This window comes from Euphorbia lathyris, chromosome 3, assembly GCF_963576675.1.
Source record: "Euphorbia lathyris chromosome 3, ddEupLath1.1, whole genome shotgun sequence".
NCBI classification, from domain to species: Eukaryota; Viridiplantae; Streptophyta; class Magnoliopsida; order Malpighiales; family Euphorbiaceae; genus Euphorbia; species Euphorbia lathyris.
Window position 1 is genome coordinate 54,002,426 of NC_088912.1, and position 6,998 is coordinate 54,009,423.

At 31.2% G+C, this 6,998-nt stretch overlaps 1 long non-coding RNA gene across 8 annotated transcripts; it reads right to left on the reverse strand.

The window, feature by feature from the left end:
* Positions 1-1,671: 1,671 nt before the first annotated feature.
* LOC136222215 (uncharacterized) lies at positions 1,672-6,736 on the reverse strand. Of its 8 annotated transcripts, XR_010685539.1 has the most exons (5): positions 6,576-6,736; positions 6,246-6,482; positions 2,120-6,168; positions 1,940-2,003; positions 1,672-1,823 (listed from the first exon to the last, which is right to left on the reverse strand). It is a non-coding gene; the product is annotated as an uncharacterized lncRNA (long non-coding RNA). The 8 variants fall into 8 exon arrangements; XR_010685538.1 differs by having other exon boundaries at positions 1,672-2,183; positions 2,457-6,168; XR_010685537.1 differs by having other exon boundaries at positions 1,672-2,003.
* Positions 6,737-6,998: the final 262 nt, after the last annotated feature.

The window sequence follows — 6,998 nt, forward strand, 5'->3', positions numbered from 1 at the left end:
ACTCAATTTTATCTAGCAATAATAGTCAAAATATAAGGTCCAAAAATATAGTCTTTATATATGATTTTAGCGCATTATTTTGAATAGGAGGCTACAAATCATTTCTCAAATTAATTTTATATTTAATGCAAGTATCCTTTTGATATTAAAGTTAAAATTGCTCTTGATTGTAAAAGTTGGGATATTTTTATATCTTCTCAGACTGAATCTAACACTGTATAAAAATAGCCAAAAACAAAAATCTCAAATCATTTTATAAATCTAACGTCTCTTTTGTCTAAATTTTTTTACAAAGATATTAGTTACAGTGGCTAAATTATATGATAAATGAAAGTATAGGGTTAAATTAAACCCAAAATTGAAGAAATTTAGGCTAAGTATAAAGGTCCAAAATATAAGTTTTGCAAATTTATTATCCACAAAATCATCATTATTTGATGATTAGAAATCTTATATCCTAGTTATCCAACATGTCAAATTCTACTGTCCAATTTTCTTCTAATAAACATTGTATAATCAATGAGCTTTAAGCACTTACTATAACTTTATTTTTTTCTCTAAAAAGTTAAGTAATATTACAAAAAATTGACGATATTATTTCAAATTTCTAAACACTCACCGTTATTTAAATGGATGACACGTCTTGAAAATTGCTTTGATAATGAGAAACTCCAAATTGACCCTATAATCATACAAATTATTATTTTATATATATATAATTTATTTTAATTGTAAATACGGTAACAAAAATACTCCAATAGTAAATGATTAAATAATTTTTTATATTAAAAAAATATTAAACAATGTTGCCAAAAAGTAACAACATTGCTTCAAATTTTTAAACACCATCATCATTCTAATAGAAGACACATTTTCAGAATAGTCAAAAACATTATCAACTCACCAAGCACTCAATCAAATATCATATACTTGAGTTGCTCTTACAAGAAATGAGTTACTGAATGAAAAAAAATATCGTAATTTCCATCATTAAATATTTTTAGTGACAATATTAATTATATACGCCGAAAAACAATTTTGTCACTTAAATTTTTTAAAATCATATGATGAAGACTTGTAATTAAGGATAATATTAAGAAATGAGAAGAAAAAGATAAACACATTAGATTGTTTATATTAATTTAGGGGAAAAGGAAATAAGAACTTTTGACTACTCACTATATTATTGACTACTTCTATCTGTCATTATTATATCATTGACTATTATTCACTACTTCTATCCGTCACTATAAAAACTTCTGTCAAACTTATTATTCCGAGTTGTCCTCCTCCTAGAATAAACTTGAAAGATAACTTCTATTGACTATTGAATATGATCTGTTTACACTGTAATACCTAATTTAGGCCACCTCACCATTTTTAATTGTCCATTTCCTTCTCCAAAATAAAGATGTAATATCTTAGGCTTGGACCACTATTAGTGGAAATATTAGTTCTCTATCACATTATTTATATTTTAAAGATGAAACTAAATTTCTAATTAATAATGCTCTAAAAGTAATAATTCTTTTGAGATTATAATCAACAAGTAATAATCATATTTCCATGCAATTTACAAAAACCTATATAAACACTATATAAAAATTGCAATCAACAACTATGTCATCATCTTGATCTTGATACTAAGATAGTAAAAAATTAGAACTCAAATTAACAAAATCTAAAATAAACATAATCAACAAGTGATCATTACAGTAATAAAAATTTGACATGTTAAAAAATGTCATCAGAAATCAACCTCAGATTGTCAACAAACAGAGCAACTTCACCAGTGGCACTATGTCATCTTCTTGATCTTGATACTAATATAGTAAAAAATTAGAACTCAATTTAACAAAATTTGAAATAAACATAATCAACAAGTGATCATTACAGTAATAAAAATTTGACATGTTCAAAAATGTCATTAGAAATCAACCTCAGATTGTTTGTTCATAGAGCAACTTCATCAATGGCACTATGAAGTCATCTTGATCTTGATGCTAATATAGTAAAAAATTAGAACTCATATTAACAAAATTTGAAATAAACATAATCAACAAGTGATCATTACAGTAATAAAAATTTGACATATTCAAAAATGTCACCAAAAATCAACCTTTCATCAGTGGCTCAACAATATCATCGTTCTGCAACTTCGGTTGGTTACTGCCCAAAACAGTCTAAAATGCTAATTAGTTACTGACTTAAACACTGAATCACCAATATAAACAAACAATGTAAGATCATTCATATAAAATCAGGTCCAACTCAACAACTACAATGGAAAACTAATATTCATATCTCACTCTATATGGCATAATCATCCATGATACACAAGTAATAGTTAATACCAAGAATAGTAATTGATATTAATCAATGAGACAATCAATTTACTATGCAACTATACTCCCATTACAACTGTTAGCATATATGAGAGCTAGATTGATGCTCACTTATATTTATTGCGGGTTGTCAGGGGAAAACTGATTGATTGATATTAGTGTTTCAGCTAAAAGACTCATACCCAGAAAACCTTCAGTTGAATCATCACCAGCATGACCTAGAATGGTGTCGCCACCTAGGTGGTGTTCTACATAAGATGCCACATCATATAACTACAGTTAGAGAACATGAAAGTTTCAATAACAAGTTTCATCACAACAACAAAGATGAGTGCCACAATAAATCGTTTATCCAAACATAAAAGACTTCATAAACAACAAAAAGTCAATAAAATTCAACAAGAATAAAGAAATTTAAGTATCAGACTAAATGACAATAATGAAAAAGAAAAGGCTTACATTCCTTTATAAACATTAAATCTGTAATATCAAATTTATTATGAACAACTAAGAATATATGTATCAGACTAAATATTTATGCATCATGGCTACACTACTAGGTAAAAGTGCAGGTGCAAAATCAATTCAAGACTCCATATTAGCCTCGATTGTTTTCAAGACCAAGATATTTGTTAGAATAGTTATCTAAATACTTGAAAAGAATGGGAAGATATGCAGGAACATTGTAAAAAGAAAGGAGATGTGAAAGTTTGTTTGGCCTAGTTGGGAGTAGAGTAGGATCGTAGGGGCACTATAGGAAATAAAGAAGGGTATTTCTACATCATCAGGTCCGAACAACCCGGGTCATCAGGTCCAACCAAGTGACCTCTGACCCAACTATAAATCTAGTTTGATGTATAGTCTGGTTCTGATAACATTGGTTGAGAGAGAGTATTGAGAATTTTGTGAAATGGCTCTTGAGAGAGTTTGGGCTCTAACTCTTCAGTCAATTGAAGTATTGCAAGTTGTTACTAATGAAGATCGATCAATATCACAATATTTTTCTACTCTATTGTCATTTATGTGTTTGAGCTTTCTAATAATTGCAAAGACAGCATATAACTTTTTAACAATTGCAAAAACTCCTAATGTTCATTGTCTTGTAATCATGCAAATTCACCTCTTTCATTGAAAGTGAAAACATTTGAGGTAGCACTTCTCCATATTGATCCTTCCTAAATGAAATTATAGTTCAAATTCCAACCTAAAGCCACACATTTCTAGTGCATTTGCATGATCATTTGCAAAAATAACGAAACCTGTAATATTCATATAACAAGGATAGATAAAACATTAGTTCTTTTGCGTCTATTTTTTGAGAAATCATGCCACAAATTTAGATCCTAGACATATTCATATAACAAGGATAGATAAAACAACTATTCCAGCATTCAGTTTCTACACAACCCACGAGGAGCAACACCAATAACAAGCTTTTCGATATTGCTCTTATTAACTTCCTCTTTTATCCCATTAGCCACATCATCTTATTCAATTGTGACGACATCTACTTGCACATATATTCAAAGAGCGCGCTTTAAGTTGTACTTCTTAAGATTCTGTTTCAAAAATTCAACTGTAATAGAGAGAGAGAGGAACCTTTCTCCGAGTGCAAAAGTTGCTGAAAGGTAGAAGCATTCGACTTGTCTGCCACTCTATTTCCTTCCTATATGCTGCAGCTACATCATCTCGCACTCGTGCGATAGGAATGGAATGGAATGACTAGGGCAGGAAAGAAAGCTTACTCGGCGTGGGAACAGAATCATAGGGCGGACATGTAACAATTTGAATGCAACATTTTCCTCTGGGATGAACATGTCCAATGCCCAATTCACTAAGTAGTTGCTGTTCCTTTTTCCATCAATGGTTAAAGGTGGTCAATGGTTAAAGGTGGGTGAGGAGGCAAACCAATTGCCTTTTCAACTTCAACCATTTCACTTCCCTCAATTACTCACCAAGTTCTCTCTAGAATCAGACTAATTATGCTGCGAAAAGGATTTAAAATTGGTGATTAAGAAAAAATAGTAAGGTTTATCAGTTCCTTTTGTTCTTAAATTCAGATGTCATGTGAAAATATCATTGTTCCCTAAATTCTCAAGTGGAAAAAGGACCTGATTTTTCCCCAGGGAAAGGTACATAAAAACCAGATAGCTGGACGTCCTCTATGTTCTTATTTGTTTACCATGCTATGCCACTATAATCTACACAACTTAATTCCTAAACCCAAAAATTAAAATTCCATTCAAGAGAAATTCTCCAGAAATTGACCAATTTAATAATTTAAAACTCGGATGAAAACATAGAAATGACATAAAATGGAAAGTCTGAAGCCAAATATAACATGTAACTTTTTTGCGGTTTTAACAAGAATTATAGTAGCAGAGCATTGTACAATAGATCAATTGATTAATTGTAATTATCATGCAACTGAAAACTTTCTCTTGACTCTTACAATGAACATTGATGTTTAAGGCAAAGCCATGTATTCTACAAAAGCAAACCAGCCACATGGATCACCGTACTAATCATGTAAAATATCATAAATATTTGTGCTAATCATAACTCTTTAATTGACAGAATTCAAAGTTGCTGCTATGTGTTTATCCTAGAAATTTAACGCCTCTATTGCATCATTTACCACCTAATGACAATAACCAGTTTATGAATTTAATTAGGACTGTAATTGGGATTATCAATTTCATTAGACATCAAGGTTAAGAAAGTTCCTCAATATACCAATTCTCAGTATTTCAGTAATTTATGGTAATATACATTCCAGACCCCTATACCAATGTTGCCAAATGCAATAAAGCAACCTACATCAACTTCACATTCGAATCCAAAAAATAAAGAAAAGGGATTAAATGATAGATAAAACCTGTCACACCCAAATAATTCCTTGAGAATTTCAATGACCTACCAACTGCTAATAGCTAATATATAGTTATGATATTAAAGTATATATGAATTTGACATTCTCTATTACAAGTCACTTAAGAGACTTGACAAGTTGACGTTGGTACAATGAATCGAGAGAATCAAACAGAATTTGGATGAAAATAAGCATTACTGTATACTAAGTTCTGTAAAAATCTAGCAGAGACTTACAATCTTTAGCTTCCAGTATAACATAAACACTATGGCCGTTGACCAGTTACATTGCCTCACTAGACTTATAGTCCAAGGGCAATAAATTCATGACACAAATTAGGTCTAAACAAAATAAAGTCAACTGGCATGTAAAAAGTCGTGTGACCTTATCATCACAAGATTTCTTCTTAACAAGTATACTGTCACAGCTTAAAAATTGTCCTGTTTTAAACAGATGTCTGACACTACATCTCAACATCAGCTTTGTACAGGAATGGTAACCAATCAGCATAACAAACATAACATAATCATTTAACATAACCTAATTCAATGCTGTGAACATCCTCTAAAGGGTCTGCAAGCATGTTATGAGTCATGACCTAATTTCAAGTAGCAATAAACCAAAAGAAGGAAAAATTAAGTCTGGTATTATAATTCATATTCCTCTGGCTTATGGCATATCTACATTATCAAATTCAGAACCAATAAACCAAAAGAAGGAAAAATTAATTCTGGTATTATAATTCATATTCATCTGGCTTATGGCATAACTACAGTATAGTAACATTGTAATTTGGAATTAATCAATAATTAATGAACAGAGAGGAAAGTAATCATACCACTGGTAAATGCACAAGTTAAACCACGGCAAACGAGAGACAGATGGTAAAGACCCCAAGGAGAAGATAGTTTACCGGATGCCTCTGGTGATAGTAGTATAACGGGCAAAGAACTGCAACGATTTCCGAAAATTAGAAAGCAATAACGAAAGCACCAAACAGTAAAAAGAACGAAAAGGCAGAATGGTACCGATGAAGGGCGAAAAACAAAGCTTGGCATACCCCGAATGCGATCTTGACTGATTTCGAACTCAAATGCGATCTTGTTTGGCATATCGAATGCGATTTTACCTGATTCCGAACCCCGAAACAAGAGTGATACAGCCGGAGATGGCTGATGGATTGAACGAGAGAGATTAGACGGAGAAGGGCGGCCGGAGATGGCCTGATTTGTGATTAGTCGTACGTTTACTTAATAATTGAAAACCTAATATTAAAATAAACAAATAAAATTTAAATTTAAAATTAAAATTAAAAGAAGGCAGAACGATAAAAAAAGTGATACAGTGAGAGAGAGAACTGGTGAAGGATGGCCGGCTGGATCTCCGAGATACAGTGAGAGCGAGAGAGGGTGAAGGGCGGCCGGCTGAGGGATTGAGCGAGAGGGATGAGATGGAGAGGGGCGGCTGAGGGATTGGTTACTTAATAATAATTAAAAACCTAATATTAAAATTAAAATTAAATTAAAATTAAAACAAATAATTAAAAATGATTAGGCGAGAAAAAAAAAATGATTAGGCGAGGGTTTAGTTTTTGTATTTATAACTCAGTTAATGGATCACTGAAGACCTTTCTGGCTCGATAAAAGCCTATGAAATTAAATAAAAATCTTGGCTCGATAAAAGCCTATGAAATTAAATAAAAATGAGTCTAATTTAAATTAAAAATACAAATTACATATAAATACAAATTTACATATAATTTAAAGCCTATGAAATTAGAT